This window comes from Eumetopias jubatus, unplaced genomic scaffold (genome assembly GCF_037043125.1).
Source record: "Eumetopias jubatus isolate StellerSeaLion01/CBP00866 unplaced genomic scaffold, mEumJub1_p1.0 scaffold_15, whole genome shotgun sequence".
Classification (NCBI taxonomy): Eukaryota; Metazoa; Chordata; class Mammalia; order Carnivora; family Otariidae; genus Eumetopias; species Eumetopias jubatus.
In genome coordinates, this window is record NW_028274821.1 from 22444709 (window position 1) to 22463183 (window position 18475).

Consider the following 18475-nt stretch of genomic DNA (forward strand, 5'->3'; position numbering starts at 1 on the left):
AAAGATGATTTTCATTATTTTGGTTATTATTCTCTTAAGTAAGCTACTGACAACTCCTTCCAATCCCTGCTTTCTCTGGGGGCTTCCGACTAGGGGCAGGTAACAGATACAGTGCATTAACACATCAGTATCAGTTGAAGAGTTACTCCTCTCACAGCCAGGCTTTTAACAGGCCTGGATTTAAATGGCATTGCTTTCAAGCACATTTCCTTCATCAGTATTTGAAATTTCAAAGAGCAATCAATGTCAAGGATCTGAATGTTAAAATACAGGAGACCTTTGGAAATGCAATTATTGTTTTCTCCTATAGATAATTAGCAACTGAAAAAAAAAGTTGCTTCAAGTGAGATCTTCTGGGAAAATATCACTGAACTCTACCGACAAGCTTTGAAAGAATTAGGTGTTCGAACTACCAACAGGGCAGCCTGGGCTTTGTGGTGCTGTTCCAGGAGTGGTGATGGCTTTGTACTAGATGAGCTTCCAGATGCGACCTCATCAGCCCCCTCCCCATCCACATACCCATATGAACTGCAAAATACTCTGTACAACCCTGGGGCAGAGGGCTGCAGCCCACTGTAATGAGATAGTCCTTCTGGTGCACACAAAGGAGCATTAGAAAAATCAAATCTACAAGCTTTCACTGGGTACTTCTCTGAAAAAACACGAGACAGTCGAAATTGACTTTAACTAGTCCTGAAATGATAAACATTGCAGCACAAGGTGTTGGTTTGACTGAATCTAAAGGAATTTCTAACAGTTTCAGCTGTTCAAAAATGAAATAGGATGCCTTTAGGGTTGTCTACTAACCAAAGTTGTTCGAGCAAGCCATTCAGTCTACTATTGATGGGATTCCCACAAAACATGGGGGGCTCATTTTTCAGCTCTTCCAGAGTTTTGAGCTTCGACCTTTCTCTAAAACAGACCTTTCTTAAATTTGCTTCATTGCAGTGACATGGAAATTTGCAGACGCAAAGAGGCAGAGAATCTCACATAGTATTTATCTTCTAAAATTCAATACCGAATATTTTTATGGTTAGCCCACCATACTTTAGTCCTCTGTGGGACTCTTCCATGGTCTGGGCCCCCTTGCATGTGTTAGTATGTCCATGACTGGGCGGATGGAAGAGGCATCATAACTTCTTAGTCGCGTGGGTTTCCCCAGAAGGAAAAAAAAGTGCTACATAATTCTATGAGGGCATAACATGCCCCCTTTGGGAATTTTCCCAAACGCCCTGTCTCCCTCTCAAATAAGAAGGAAAATGAGCAATATTTGTTGAGTACCAGGAAATACGCTAACAATTTCAGATACCTTTATTCCATTTGTTTCATTCATAGGAATAAAACTTTGAGGTAGTTTCAGTATGTCCATTTAACAAATGAAAAGTCTCAGACTTTTCTGAGAGTTTAAGTCAAATGCACGAGGTCACACCACAAGTAACACAAAAGCCAGAATTCAGACCTCCTATGTTCAAATGCCCCCCGCTCCGACCTATCTAGAATTCTAGCATATAGAAGTGTGGTCATAAACCAGGAAACAAGGACCTGTGCATCTTTATTCTAACCATGAACTTATTCTTCCAGTAGGCCTTGCAAGGGAGGAATCATTAGAGTGCAAATAACCTAAAGGAAAAAATCTTTTTCCCTGAAAGCTGAAGTGAAAAGAATGTGGGAGAGCGGAGCAGTGAATCGTCAGGGCTCGGCTACAGAAAGCTCATCCACATCAATCAGCTCTTGGAGTCGGTGCCCTAAGAGAGAACTGACACGAAATTACACAAAAAGTTATGAGGCTCAAGACACCGAAGCTCTTCTTGGGAAGAAAATCATCTTTCATCCTCAGCTGACCCCATGAAGAAAGGGGGCAGAATAAAACCTGGGAGATGACAATCTGAGGAACTGAGGTGGGGTTCTGGTGCAGTAGGAGTACTGAACAAGGGATGTATGTAAAAAATGGAACATTTGCATAGATTGTGCTGAAGTTGAAATGAATGCCTCTTGTTCGGCTAGTATTTCAGGCGCTCCTGTGTGCTCCTCGTGGGGGAAATGGCACTCAGATCAATGATCTAGCATCACAGCAGCTACTGGTAGGACAGATGACAGAGCAAGACACACCGGCAGACCAGACTCACAGGTAGTTTTGAACATAAGACCTCTGTTCTTGTGCTGGCTGAAGACTCATGAATTTCACAGAACTACCGCTGGGAATTGAGAACCAGAGAAAAAAGGAATGGGGAATAGGCAGCATTCAGTGATAATGTCTTGATGGTATTCAGAGGAGAGTTTTTGATATTCTCAACTAAAGCATTAGGGAAAAAAAAAATGAAACTTGGCCTCTATCTCACACCACACACAAAAGTTAATTTAAGAAGCTCTGATTTTTTAGAAGAAAGCATAGAATATTTTGTGAAAAATGAAAAATTTTCTTGGATAGGACACCAAAAGTACTAACCACAAAAGCACAAGCCAGACTCAAAATGATACATATTCTCTCCGATGTGTTGTCCAATTCAAGCCCTTCTCTTCTCATGAATTTTTTGGGGAGGAAGACACACACACACACACACACACAGTGATGATATCTCCTTTCTCTCAATTCCTGTTGTAATTACATCTGAATTCTCTTAAAATTATCACACAGTGCTAGCATATTGATTGTGTATAGTTATTTATTGGCTGCCAGCCATGGTATGCTGGTAAACGTTTAGTAACGGGCTCTCTAGAGTAAAAAGACCCGATATGTAAACTTTGCCAATTTCTGTGGTGTAAATACTCCACTGTGGCCTATCTCAAGCCATCAACACCAAGTTCCTAGAGGTAGAGTTGGAAAGAGAGCCATACAACTGCGCATGAGCCAGCACAGCCGGCTATCACACATCACTGGTAGCCTGTCTCCCCAGTGAGTCCGTAAGCAATTCCTGGTGGTCTAGTTGAACTTAACATGCTTCCTCGGTTTCCTCGTTTGGTAAAAGTGGGTAAACATGCTCGAGAGAGTAACTTCCTCAGAGGATAACTCATTCTAAAGCTCTATTTGAAGTGTAAGAAATTAGAGTGGATATTTGCCCAATATATCTCCAGCAGCCATATCTTTTTCTAGAAATAGCCTCCGTTTTCTGTTTTGGATCCATCCCTTCCTCATTTTCAATCCACAGTCCTCAGGTGAAGCTCATTGCCCGGCTCAGGAGTGGACTATGTGACCAAGACCAATCTGCACATCACATTCTCTCGCCACAGTGATTGGTTCACAAGAATGCCATGAGATCCAATGACAAAAATAAGAAGCGGTGAGACCTTTGCTGAAAATACTGTCACATAACTCGACATTTGTTACTAGGGACTTGAACCAAACAGAATGTAAGATCTGGAGCTACCCGTGTCTCCACCTTGCCACCATGTGGAGCCTGTGAATCATGCAAACCCAACAGAAAGAGAAAAACTAAATGATGAAAATGTTTGAGCTTTGAAGTCAGGAATGCCAAAACGTGCAAAGCTTCAGCCTTAGACCTTTTATTTAAGTAAGCCAATAACTTTCTTTTTTCCTTAAACTAATCTGTGTTGGGTTTTCTCTGACATACAGCAAAAAAATTCCAAACTGATACAGAAACATACCCTGATTAATAAACCCTATATTATTAACACATTGGGAAATATTAGCAAAAATTCGTAGCATGATAATACTTTTCTAGAAAGCATCATTTTGCCAGTTTCTTACAAAGTTAAACGTACATTTGTCATATGTTCTGATCGTGGCAGGCAGAATAATGTCCAAATCTCCAGAACCTATGAATACATTACCTTTTCTGGCAAAAGGGGCTTTGAAGGGAACTTAAAGCTGTGGTTAAGTTAAAGATCCGGAATTATCCGAGTATACCAATATAATCATAAGGGTCCTTCAGAGGGAGGCAAGGACAGAGTCACAGAAGGAGATGTGACCATAGAAGTAGAGGTCGGAATGATACAGGATCACTGCAGGATATGGATAGCCTCCAGAAGCGGGAAGAAGTAAAGAAGTGAATTCTTCCCCAGAGCCTCCTTCCCTAGAGCCCTGCCAACACAGTTTAGACTTCTGACCTCCCCAATTGTAAGAGAATAAGCTTATGTTATTTTTTTTTAGGTGACTAAATTTGTAGTAATTCATCACAGCAGCAATAGAAATCTAATAACCTAGCAATCCCAATTCCAGCTGTTTTACCCAAGAGAAATGAAAACTGATTCTTACAAAAAGAAAAAAACATATGCAAATGTTTATGGCAGATTGAGTCATAATTGCAAACACTGAAAACAACCTAAATGTTCTTCAACTGATGGATGAATAAATAAACTGGGTAGCATTCAACTCAGTGGAATACTACTCATCAAAAAAAAAAAAAATAAGAATGAACTACTGATGTGTGTGACAATTGCGTGAACCACAAATGTATTGTGTCAAGTGAAAGAAAAGAGATTCAAAATGTTACATTCTTTATAATTGCATTTATACAACATTCTGGAAAAGACAAAACCATAGGGACAGAGAACAGATCAATGACTGCCAGGGGTAGGCAGTGGAGAAATGGCTGATTACCAAGGGACAGTGCAAGGGAATATTAGGGGTGCAGGAACACTTCTGTATCTAGAGCATGGTGGTAGTTTCACAACTCTGTGCCTATGTCGAAACTCATAGATCTATACTTCAAAAAAAAGTGAACTTTCTTGCATATAAGTTAAAAATGAAACTGGGGGACGCCTAGGTGGCTCCGTTGGTTAAGCGTCTGCCTTTGGCTCAGGTCACGATCCCAGGGTGCTGGGATCGAGTCCTGCATCGGGCTCCCTGCTGGGCGGGGAGCCTGCTTCTCCCTCTGCCTGCCATTCCCCCTGCTTGTGCGCTTGCTCTCTCTGGCAAATAAATATAAACAAACAAACAAACAAATAAAAAATTGGTTGGAAGTTAAAAAAATAAGCATCTATTTATTTGAGAACAAGTTTGAGATGCTGGCATGAAATTATCTGTCTATAGGAGTTGTTTTCCTATGTTCGTCTCACTCACATTGTCAGGCTTTCACATCAAACCCCCTTTCTTGACCTTCGACCACCGTTTCTCAAATAACTAAACAATGGTATAAAAAAATGTGCTAAACTAAAAATCCAGAGTGGCAAGAAGCAAGTCCCTGAAGGACCTACCATCTCTAGAAGCTCAGCCAGCAGCTCTCTGGCCCTTTAAAAATGCAGTGCTTAACCAAACTCTGACCCCAAAATGTTGCTTGGGTTTTTGTCCCTATTATTCCCTTATTAATTTTTAAAAGGCGAGCAGTTCCACCATTACACTGGGTTTAAAGCCCAAAAAATAATAACTTTTGTGGTTTTAAGATTTCACAACTTTGACCCTACGAGCATCACCAGAGACAGGCACTATCTTTTAAAAAGAGAAATAGAAAAGAAGAGCAGTCAAATAAAAATGGATACAGTGAGGGGCGGGGCACAGAGGGTGGCATATTTCCAGGAAAAGTAGATAGATGCATGGAGTGTTAGTGGGTGACCTCAGGCAAAAGGAGGTCAGAGTCGTCCTTCTTCGTGACCCAAGTTCATCTCATAGTATTCTGTAACAGTACAGTGCCTCATTTTCTTCATACTGCAGGGTCACAACTAGACAACAGCAGAGGAAGAAATGAAAAACAAGGGGAAAAGGGTCATTTTTCCAGGATCTCAGAAAGGGAGCTCAGTATTTCTATAACATCTTATTGGGAACAGACACACAGCCTAATGTTTTTTCATGAGTTCCCAGTTTCTACTGCATGGAAATGTTTCCGTATCACTCATGCCACAAGCCAAAGACATAAAGGCACTGTCTGTCTTTATCCGAATACCACATGATAAAGAGTCTGAAGTCCAACAGATCCTTAGAGAATTTCAAGGTGCTCTACAAGTGATCCAAATTTGGGCCATCTCAAGATAAAGGACAGTAATGGTTATGCCTCTACCATTTCACTAATTCTTGGCTCAAAAATCTAAAACAGGTATCTCTGCTGTGAATGAATATCTTAAAATCTCCAAACAGAACTCACTTCCCACTAATTCTGTAAACAAGATATTACTTCTCCCTCCTCCCTACCCAATACCCATTGATACCCATCTCTGTCTTTCCCTCTAGAAAACCAACTAACAAATAAACAAAAACTCATCCCCCAAGATTTCTTTGCTAGTTACTATCTACCATAGGTACTCTCCTTAGCGTCTACACGGTTTTACAGACAATATCAACTCATTTGTAGGATTATCTGGGAGACTGTAGGTCATGTCACTAAAATTTCTGAATTATTTCAGTGAAAAATTAGTAAAATAGTTCCTCTGCTGTACCATGGGAACAAAGAAATGTAAAGTAATGCACAAACTATAGCAAATCTTATTCTTTTAGGGGCACCTGGGTGGCTCAGTCGTTAAGCGTCTGCCTTCAGCTCAGGTCATGATCCCAGTGTCTTGGGATCGAGTCCCGCATAGGGCTCCCGGCTCTGCGGGAAGCCTGCTTCTCCCTCTCCCACTCCCCCTGCTTGTGTTCCCTCTCTCACTGTGTCTCTCTCTGTCAAATAAATAAATAAAATCTTTTTTTTTAAGATTTTATTTATTTGAGAGAAAGATTTTATTTATTTATTTGAGAGAGAGAGAGTGAGACAGCATGACAGGGGAGAGGGTCAGAGGGAGAAGCAGACTCCCCACTGAGCAGGGAGCCTGATGTGGGACTTGATCCCGGGACTCCAGGATCATGACCTGAGCCAAAGGCAGTCACTTAACCAACTGAGCCACCCAGGTGCCCCTAAATAAAATCTTAAAAAAAAAAAATCTTATTCTTTTAAGCAGAAATAAATTTGAGCATTATTTTAATTTTTTGAGAAGAAAATGTGCAGGAGGAAAAACTTTTGCACTACTCTTATGTTCACTGACTATGGACCTGTGAATGAGGCTAGCAGAAGACAGATTAACAAGAGAAAAGGCACACGATTTTCACTAATGTCTTGGGTGCACAGGAGTTCACAGAAAAGTGAGACTCAAAGTAGTTAGACTTGGGAGCATATATACCATTCTAACAAAGGAAAGGGAGTTTGGGCTTCAAAGGATGATAAATTGTAAGCAAGTGACTATGGGGGAAACCAATGGAAGATAGGGTTATTTTGGTAAGGTTGTTTATGCAGACTCATCTTAGTGTAACTCTCTGTCTCTGTGGTGATGAGTCTCTCTCCTCTTCCTGGTACAGGGAAGGAACACCTTTGCAAAGGGAAATTTATGCCCTACTTTTAGGCAGGAAAGGGGAAGGTAGAGAACTGACATCTGTGGATTCTCAATTCCCTGCAGTTCAAAATAATCCTTATGCCCAAGTGGCAGACTTGGGGGTAGGATATTGAGATCGCCTTCAAAAATCTTTCCAAAACATACTATACCCATATAAACCATAATTTAATCTTTTCCCCCAAAATAGGGTCATCAATAGGAACCCCAATTAATGGACTGTATGATAATATAGATTAGTTCTGATTACTTCCTTCTTCCTTTCCATAGAAACCATATTAGAAAACAGAATATAGGATTCAGAGTCTTACACACATAAGTGGCGTTCTGGAACTTCACGTAGCTGTGTGTGTGACCCTAACCACATCTCTTATCTCCACTGAGGTTAGTGTTTTAATCTGAAAAGGACAGCAATATGTTTTTCTCCCAGAAATGCTAATTAAGACTATAAAGATGATGCTTGTATCATAAAAAGCTATTAACTTGAGAATATGAGATATTGATTGATTAGTCTTAATCACATGATCCACTCCTGTACTGACCCTATTAGAAACATTTAATAGGCTAGCTATCAGTAAGAACAGAAAGTATTATCATTAAGGTTTCAGATACCTCTGAGGTGTTAGACCTGTTTATGTTTATAGCAAATGGCCCTAGAATTTTCTTCTCAGTTTGCTTTGGCACCTGGTTTCTAATGATTTTGTATTTCCTCTTTCACTGTCCATGTATCAGCAGCTTGTTTGTGTGTGGTTTTGAAGGCACTTGTGGCAGATTATATTATTTGTCTCAGGTTTTCACTACAGCATATGAATACATGTCCTTGCCATGGCCTTGTGGTGGAGAAAGTACTTCCCCATACCTCGACTTTTAGTATGACCACATGCTTTACATTAGCCAATGGGATATTAGCAGATGTTTTGCAAACTTGTGCAGTTTGACCTGCTCACTTGCAGTCCAGCCTTTATCATCAAAAGAAAGACTCAGGTAGCCATTAGTGCAATGAGATAAGAGAAACAGGAGCAAACTTTACTCAACCTGTATCTGGAATCCAAACCCACCATAGGTCAGCTGAACCCAAATGAACATACAGTTACATGAGTAACAAATAAATGATTTTATAGAAGCCACTGAATTGGAGTCATTAGGCATCTTTGTTGTGGCAGTAGCTAACTACATGGTGCCCTCAATCTTTAGGTTTTATCTCATTGGATGATTACACACTTCCCAAGAACAATACATTTTTATCATTATTAACATGGTAACCTCTACCACACTCCCCACACCATACTTGTCCTGATGCTACCTTCTTTTATGATGATTCTAATTGCGGGGAGATTTTTAAATACATACAATCATGTTAGAATTGTGTAATTAGGATTAAACGGGTCATAAGAGAGAGCCTGAAGTAGCACTGTCCAGGAGCAATATGATGTGAGCCAAATACAGAATTTTAAATTTTCTCTTAGCTACTTTAAAAAGTAAAAGGAAACAGCTAAAACTCATTCTAATAATGCATTTTATTTAACCCAATATATCCAAGATGCTTTCATTTCAACATGCAATAAAGTTTCTAATGAGACATTTTATATTCATCTTTCCATACTCAGTCTTCAGAATATATATATTACTCTCCTGAACATTCAGAGTAGTCACATTTCAAGTATTCAAAATAGCTACATGTGGCAAGTTGCTATATCATATTGTACAGCATATGACTGGAGGCTTTCATAAGAAATGAAATGGAGAGACTTCTGTGCAGAGCTTTACTGACAACCACTAGAACCACTCAAAGCTCCTTCCTTCCTTCCTTCCTTCTTTCCTTTCTTTCTTCCTTCCTTCCTTTCTTCCTTCCTTCCTTCCTTCCTTCATTTCTGGACAGTTGGCTGATTTTCCTATAAATGGAGGATGGCTTGCACTTGGCAGCATTCTGTGTTCTGACCTCAGACTTGCATTTATCTATTATTTTATCCACATTTTAATTTTCACTAATTTTAGTTTTTCCAAAAAACAATTACCATATTATGGTTTATTCTATGAGCTTTGTTCAACATTCTGTGAAGTGAAATGGGATATAAGTAATGTACAGTTACTTCCTGTACTTTGTTAATATTATTCCTTTAACCTAAAATATTTTCCCTCCCCTTCCCCAGCAAACGACTTCCTCCAGTCAGCTTAACTGCCAACTCATATTTAGGGTTCTTGGCTTTTCCTTATCTTACCACCTTCCCCAGATTTCATTTGTTTCTAAGCCCTCAGGGAGATTGTAAACTCAGGAAGTAGCTACTTCAATCCTTTCTGGATTCAAACAGCCTGAAGTATCCCATCAAGCACCAGATTCTTCAGGCAGATGGAGGCTGAATAATATTTGTGGACTGACTGATGATGAATGGCCATTGCTAGACGATTCCCAGTAAGGAAGTCCATGAGCATCATCTATCTTTTAACAACCCTGGTAAACTCTAAATTCAGCTGAAAACATAATTAGTAAAAGATCACATGCCCCCACTATCCATGGCCCAAGAATTCTCCTGGGGGTGACGCCTGAGTCTTCTCACTCCTACCCATGCACTGCCTGCTGTCAGGGTTGTACAAATGGAAGTCAGGCTCAAAAGTTACACAATAGAAGTGATTTTTAATATTCCATTTTAGTTTAATTTCAGAAGGTCCAGAACCTCATTTATTTCTGATTATTATTAATATTTTAACTCAGGGATTAATATGTTTTTATCCCCCCTTTCGCTTCTTGATATTGCTTTCTGTAACCAGCCTGTGCTGGTTAAAACTCTAATTAGAGAATAAAAGCATGGGTAAATTATTTTTAATATGACTAAGACCAGACTATCTTCATAATAAAATTCCTTTTGTTAATGAATTTAAAATAATCTCAATAATGATTTTTCTACTGAAACTGATAACACCGTTGGAATTATAATGATTTCATATTTTTTCTCATACAAAGGAGAAAATTAATTTTTGATAATGATTTACACTCCTCCCAGGTTTAGCACAGATCTACAAATAATTTTTAATAACCAGGTTGTCCACTGAACAATCTTATAGCAGAAAGTATCTGTGCCATGGTTGGCATGTGGGATGAATATCTACAGTGTAAGAAAGCCATTCCAAATGCTCATAAAATAAAAAATATTTGAGTTTGAAAAAAAAAAGATGAATCTATTATAAATCATCCTACAGATCCACAAAGAATCAGAGTGGAAAAGACAGTAAGTAAATGAAGATGCTAGGATTTCTTTTTTTCTTTTCCTTTTTTTTACCTTTTATTCTTTGGCCTAATTTTCATTAAAATATTTGAACTGTTTTTTACTCTATTCCTTGCACGGTGATTTTCAGACCTTATTTGGAGTTATAGGACTGGGAAGGGAGAACTTTAAAGTCAACCGGAAGTAAAGTATTAACTAAAAGGCCTACACATTTTTGGCCAATTTTCAAGATTCTGTTTTTCATTTAGTAATACATGCCTTCATTCATTCCAGTTTTCACACACACATGCACACACACACAGAGAAAAACCATTATATATTAGGTGGTATGTTGGTTTTGTAAAAATCAAAGATACTCATATAAAGTCTTTAACCTTCATGTCATATTATTATTATAGTAAGGGAAATAAGAGTTGTTGATAAATAATTTTAATAAAGACTTTTTAAAAGACAGGATATAAGTGAGATTTTTTCATGGCTTCAAAGAAGAAAAATATTTATTAGGGACATAGGGGAAAGAAGAAAGGAATTGGAATGAAGAATCAGGGTAGACTTCAAGGAAGAGGTGGCATTTATTCTAGAGATAAGCATTTAGATGTCCAGAAACAGAGGTGATGGGAAGACAAGGGAAAATACTCCCAGCTTCTGGAAGTGTCAGCAATCGAGAAGAGATATTTAATAGATGAAAGCTGTCACTTTATTTATTTATTTATATGTCAACTCATTCTCTAAAATACTAGAGGCAATTTGAATAAATACATATGAAATTAATAAAACAAGAATTATAAGGTTCATTCATTGAAAAAAAAAGTTTATTGAACACCTTCACATGAGCCAGGCTAGTAGGAAAAAAAAAATCTCTGCTTTCATGTTTACATTTTAGTATGGAAGACTCACAATAGACAGAAAAATAAATACATAAACAAATCTGTAACACTATGAAAAAATATAAAGCAGGAAAAAAGAGAAAGGGGGTAAGCCATGGAGGGGTTCAGAGTAAGCCACCCTAAAATATGCCACTTTTGCATATGGATTATTTTGAGCTGAAGTCAATGAGGATCAAAAAATGAAGAAAGAAGCCTTCATGGAGCTTCCCTTATAGGACTAAAAGCAGAAATTTCTGAGAAATGAAGACTGCCATAAACTCCTTCTCCTGGGAAAGTTTGGGTTTTTTTTTTTTTTCTTTTAAAGATATTTATTTATTTATTTATTTATTTATTTATTTATTTATGAGAGACAGAGAGAGAGCTGGGGGAGAAGCAGAGGGACAAGCAGACTCCCTGCTGAGTGAGGAGCCTGATACGGGGCTCGATCCCAGGGACCTGAGCCGAAGTCAGATGCTTAACTGACTGAGCCACCAAGGCACCCCAATTCCCTCTCCTGGGAAAGTTTTATGGCTGAGAAGAAAACAAAATTTTGGCACCAAGATGGACCTGCACAAACAAACCTCACTAAAATGGCCCCTAGCTTCTATTAATTTGCCCCATATATGTACCTTCCCATAGTTTGTCACACTTGGAAGCCTAAAATCCTGTTCCTTTGTCTTCTCACATCTCCACAATCTACTGCTCTTTGTTAGACATGGTATATAACCTCTGAGGCCCAGCTGCTTCTTTGGGTCTTCATTTCTTTTCTAGGAAGACCCCCTTCTCAAAAAATTAACATCAAATAGAGTTTGCACACCTTTCGCCTATTAATCAGTCTTTTCTCAGTCTAATTTGCATGGCTTCAGCTGGAGAACTGAGGGAAGCAGAGGTAAAGTTTTTTTTTTTCCCCTCCCCTACACAAGAGTAAAGAAAGACATGCTAGTTTAGATATAAATTGGTCAAAGACATCTTTCTGCAGAGGCCATTTTTGAGCAGAGACTTGAACAAAATGAGGAAATGAACCTTGAATATTTCATGGAGTCACCATGGTTGGGCTCTTACATGGTGCCTCGGAGCTCAAAGACTGTGCCCAGAAGCCCAGGGAGAAGCTGCAAAGCTTCTTAAGAACTAGCTTCTGAAGAGACAAAATTTTGCTTCCACTTCAGTGTGGTGCACATGTAAGTTGTCAAGGCCAGCCTAGATTCAAGTAGAAGAGAAGGAGTGCCCACTTCTCAACGGCAGAAGTAGCAAGAATGTGTAGCCACCCTCAATCCTCCAGCTTTGTGCAAATGCTTCAAATTAGGTTGAGGTATCTTTCCCTAAAGAAATGGTCTACATCAAGGGTCAGCAGACTATGCCTAAGCAAAATAGAACCAACCAGTGGACCTACCCACCCCACTGACTATTTTTGTAACTAAAGTGATGTTAGAACACAGAAATATCCATTCATTTACTTACTATCTGCCTATGGCTGCTTCTCTGCTTTAAGGGCAAACTTAAATAGTTGCAACTGACTTGAGAGCGGGCAAAAATTAAACTGTTTACTCTCTGACACTTTACAGAGAAAGTTTGTGGAACCCCGGTCTACAAGAAAGCAATCATGACATTTCTCAATCACTCCACATAGATCTCCAGCAATTTTATTTTCAATCTTGGCTATAGGTCCCTAGAAATAATTAATTTTGCTTTGAGTAAACTGAAGTTCAAGAAGATTTTGAAAATGTAAACTGATATCCAAGCAGAAAGCAGGTGCCTCAGTAAGAAAGATAAATATGTTGAAGCGAATCACACCAAACCTGAAGCTAATAGAAGCAGAACTGAGAGAAACAGGTCCTCTTCACACGATGCAGAAAACTGCGCAGCCAACCCACTGCAACCTCCTCAAGGTTCTTTGTTTGTTGCTTAAAATTAAGGAGAGGAAAAATACCTCAAATCTTAAATAAAATGCATTCCCCGCCCGCCCCCGCCAGAGACTGGATATTAAACCCATCAGAAAAGCTCAGAATTTTACACTTGTAACAACATTGCAAGAGAAGAAACTTAGGCCCATTTCAAGATGTTTGTCAGCTCTAAAACAATGTAACCATTGGTTAAAACAAAACTTTAATCATTGGACATGTTTGGCATCATGCCTCTTTGGCATGCCTCCCTGAGACCTGACAAATCACCCTCACCCAGAGTCAAGAGTATAGCACGTATTAAACCAGTCCTGACAAGTGGATTCGTCGTCTACTACACTAGGGTAGGACTCATCGTTTAATCAGCCAAATAGGTAACCCCAAGACTATCTCAAAAGAAAGTGAAGAGTTTGGGCGCCTGGGTGGCTCAGTCGTTAAGCATCTGCCTTCGGCTCAGGTCATGATCCCAGGGTCCTGGGATCGAGCCCCATATCGGGCTCCCTGCTCCGCGGGAAGCCTGCTTCTCCCTCTCCCACTCCCCCTGCTTGTGTTCCCTCTCTTGCTGTGTCTCTCTCTGTCAAATAAATAAATAAAGTCTTTTAAAAAAAACTAAAATAAAAAATAAAAGTAATCAACCTTAACCAAAAAAAAAACACATAATAATGCCTTTAAAACAATAAATATTTTTAAATGTAAAATAAATATAAAGCAAGAAAGCCTTTAGAAATAATAAATATTTTTAAATGTAAAGCATGAATATAAAAAATGACCTTAATAAAAATGAAGTATGTTTTAACATCTATAATAAAATTCAAAGCAATGACAACATAAATTCATAAAAATAAACCTAGATTTGTTAGAAATTAGGAATAAAAGATGTTTTGGATTATAAATAACAAAATGAGCTATTAATACAAGTGATAAAAGGTAAAACTGGTGAAGTGAAAAACAAAGGACCTAACAGAAGTTAACAGGATAAAGTACTAGGGGAAAAATAAGAAGAGAGCATAAACACAATTTTCAGAAAATACAGGGAAAGATAGTGCATAGAAGAAACTTGAAAAGTTAGCAAAGTCCTGAAATGGGCTAAGAATAGCAGATAAAGAACAATTAAAATGGCATGCATCAATTTGTTAATGGTACTCAAATTCAGGACTATAAAATTCTTTATTAAAAATAAAAATAAACACCCTTAAAGCAACACCCACCTGGAAACACCCAAGTGGTGGGACTCCTATTAAAATGGAAATATCAGCTTGCCCTGTGGAGAACTTTGCAGAGCCTGAGAGGCTGGGAGGAAGACCAGAATGAGAAGCCCTTCCCTCCTACCTGTCAGGTATGCCCAAGCCCCAGCTCAGCCCCCACATGATCTGTGCCGTGAGCAGCTTGGCTTGCTAGCCACAGTAATGCATGAAGGTAAACAGTGGGAAATCAGGGCAGAAATACAGGATGAGTCATACAAGGCTTTAAATGCCACACTGTTTCACAGTGTTTTCCAAACATGAGCATTCAGTAAACTAACAGGTTTATCCTAGAGATTTTGATTCAGTAAATCTAGGAGGGGAGGGGAGGAGAAGGAAGGGGAAGGCAGAGGAGAGGCAGCGGGGAAGGTAGGTGCTCTGTGATTTTCACTTATGACATTCTCAAACAGGTTCCAACCCTTTTAAAAAGTATTCTCCACTCCAAGTAATTTTGATATTTTTCCAGGTTTAAGAAATAATGATTTATGATCTTGAGACAACTGAGACTTTTCAATATCCAGGTATCAAATTCCAAAACACAGATGGACGAGAAAAATGCTTTGAATGGTAGCAGGTCAGAGTTACACAAACCCAGTAAAAGGTGCAGCCAAGTAAGAATGACGCTGGGAACCTGTCGCTTTCATATGAAACTCAACTGTTTTTAATGTTCTTTGCTACTGCCAAAAACCACCAAATTAAGAGAAAGCCATGAATATACGTGTCACTGGTGGCTTTTAAGTATCAGAACATTGCCAAAATAAACAGCAAGGGTCCTTTGATATTCATATTTCTCAGGGATCAAATGTATGCACTCCAAGCCATATCTACCTCCTTCGAGACACTGAAAGGATAAAAATTAAGATGATTCAAGCCTTTTCTTTTCAACTTCAGAAGAGCACAGTGCTATATATATATCACTGGCACACCTAGAAAATGATTATGTTTGAACAGCACACTGGATAAACTGTAGGGGATTTGGAAGCCTCTGCATGGCTATGGTGAAAAAACTTCATTACATTTTCTTTATATCAAAATAATTTGAAAATAAAAATAAAATACAGAGTTTCAAGTGTAGTATTTGTGGCGGGCAGGGAATGCACCATTCCAACCCCTCCTCATGGCAAGGCTTGGCTCAGGGACTGACCCACCTTGCACAAGGACACATCTGTCTTGGGGCAGCTCATATCTAATGAGCAATCAAGGCAGGAGTATAAGGACCCAGCCGTATTGGCCCAAAAGGAAGCAAGTCTGAGGGGGATTGAAGGAAGGTTCCAGAGCTGCCTGGAGATAGGAGTGAGGTGGGGAGGGGGTTGGCCCAGACTTTGAACACCTCACAATCCAGCGTCCTCTGCCAAATCCTGCTCCTGCCCCTTTCTCTTCATAGGTGGGGATCCCTAATAAACACTCTGACCTACAAAGTCCATTTCAGCTTCTGTTCCTGAGGAACTGTCAAATGACAAAGACAAAGAATAATACAATTTAATAACAAGGTTGATGTCCTTCATTCAAGGGAAAACAATCCACAGATTGGGGGAGTACAATGCTTCACAAGCAGCGAAACACTCTTTCCAAGGGATTTGGGGCAAGAGCAAGTTTTATAGCACTTTCCTTCAGATAAACACCCAGAAGTGAAATTGTTGGATCATACGGTAGTGCTATTTTAAATTTTTTAAGGAACCTCAACAGTTATCTACAGTGGCTGCGCCAACTTATACTCCCACCAACAGTGCACAAAGAGGTTCCTTTTCTCCACATCCTCACCAACACTTGTATTGTCTTTCTCTTACTAACCATTCTAACAGGTGTGAATTGATATCTCATTGCGGGGTTTTTTTGGTTTTGTTTTAATTTACTGCAGCATTTTATTTTCCTCACATAAGACATAGTGCTGGGGCTTAATGTTCTCACATGACAGCAGAAAACCAAAATTTGAGAATTGTGCACCAAAAAAAACCCACTTTACATAAATTAAAAGGATGAATACATACATTTACATGTGTAAATGCAAAGTGTTTCCCAATTCAAGGCAAGCAATAACCCATGGTGCTCTGAAGAAAAGGCTTGGACCTCCCAACCCTATCAGACCAGCAGGGCAGAAATGATAACCGGTTCAGGACTCTTGCCAGCGACTAGAGAAATCCTGGAATAGGCAGCTCTTACCCATTAATAGCGTGCACAGATCAAGAAACTCATGGTCCTGTAGACTCTCATCAAGCCAATAGATTTGTCGTCCATAAACATGTTCTCACCTCAGTCATGATGTGACTGAGCAACATGTATTAAGGTTTTAAGTCAAAAATAGATACAGCATACTAAACATACAAACAGAACAGTTAACTTAATACAAGGTCAAAAATAGCAACAAGTTCTACAGTCCAGTGCTAGTATCAGATACACATTTCAAGGACATATTTCTTTTCAAAGGCTTATTCCACTTTCATGAGGCTAGCATGAGGTTTGCTAGGGCATACTTACACTGTTGAATTAACTCATGTAGCAAATACTATGCATCTGCTCGAAGTCCATTTAGAGGCATTTGTGGAGGATGATGGAGAGGCCCACCTCCTTGTATTCCTGCTACTGATCCACATCTGCTGGAGGGTGGACAGCGAGGCTAGGAGGGAGCCCCCATCCACACTGAGTACTTATACTCAGGAGGAGTGATGCTCTTAATCTTCATTGTACTGGGGGCCAGGGCCATGATCTCCTTCTGTTTCCATCAGTGAGCCAGGATACATGGTGGTCCCAGTGGACACCACCATGTAAGAGTATACCGTGTCGAGCACCTGGGTAGCTCAGTTGGTTGGGCATCTGCCTTCGGCTCGGGTCATGATCTCAGGGTCCTGGAATCGAATCCTGCATCAGGCTCCCTGCTCAGCGGGGAGCTCTTCTCCCTCTCTCTGCTGTTCCCCCTGCTTGTGTGCTCTTGCTCTCTCTCTCTTAAATAAATAAAATCTTAAAAAAAAAAAAAAAGTATAGTGTGTCAACATCACACTTCATGATGGGAGTTGAAGGGAGTTGAAGGTGGTCCCATGGGTGCCACAGGACTCCATACCCAGGAAAAAGGACTGGAAGAGTGCCTCTGGACACCAGAACTGCTTGTGGCTGGTGGTGATCACCTGACCATTGGGCAGCTCATAACTATTCTCCTGGGAGCAGGAGGATGTAGCTGTGGCCCCAGCTCCTGCTCCAAGACATAGCAGACCTCCATGATGTCACACAGGATTTCCTGCTCAGCCACTGTGGTGAAGCTGCAGTCATGATCCATGAGAATCTTCATGAGATGGTCTTTCAGGTCTCAGCCAGCTAGGACCTGACACAGGATAGTATGGGGCAGAGGGTAGCCCTCATAGATGGTCACTGTGTGAGGGACTTGGTCCCCATAACTCATGACAATACCACTGGTACAGCCAGAGGCATATAGGAAAAACATAGCCTGATGGTTATGTACCTAAGCAAAGTATGGAAGATCTGGAATGTGATCTGAATCATCTCTCAGTTGGCCTTGACATTCAAGGTGGCATCAGTCTGTAGCACAGGGTGCTCCTCAGGGTTCTAGAAGTTGTGGTGCCAGATCTTCTCTATGTTTTCTCAGTTGATGATGATGTCATGCTTGATGGGGTACTTAAAAGTTAGGATTCCACTCTTGCTCTGGGCCTCATCACCCAGGTGGTCCTTCTGTCCCATGCCCACAATGATGCTTGGTGTCAGGGGTGCCTGACAGTGGACAAGAACATGCCCTGGGCGAGGGTGGGGGAGTCATTCCCAGCAAAGCCAGATTTGCACATGCCAGAGCCAGTCATGATGAGCAAGCAGTGTGGTTTCTTCTTGTGGAGGTGGTGGGCCCAAGGGTGGAGTGAAGCAGGCATTGTGGTTTGATTTGCATTTCCCTAATGATTAGTGATGTTTGAGCACTGCACCTTTTCATAAACCTGTTGGCCATGTCTATTCAGAGCCATCCATTTTTAACTTGATTTTTTTTTGTTTTTTCTTTTTCT

At 40.0% G+C, this 18475-nt stretch overlaps 1 pseudogene; it reads right to left on the bottom strand.

Annotated features, from left to right (window-relative positions):
• Positions 1–374: 374 nt before the first annotated feature.
• On the bottom strand, positions 375–18283 carry LOC114201432 (actin, cytoplasmic 2 pseudogene; annotated as a pseudogene).
• Between the last annotated feature and the right edge of the window lie 192 nt (positions 18284–18475).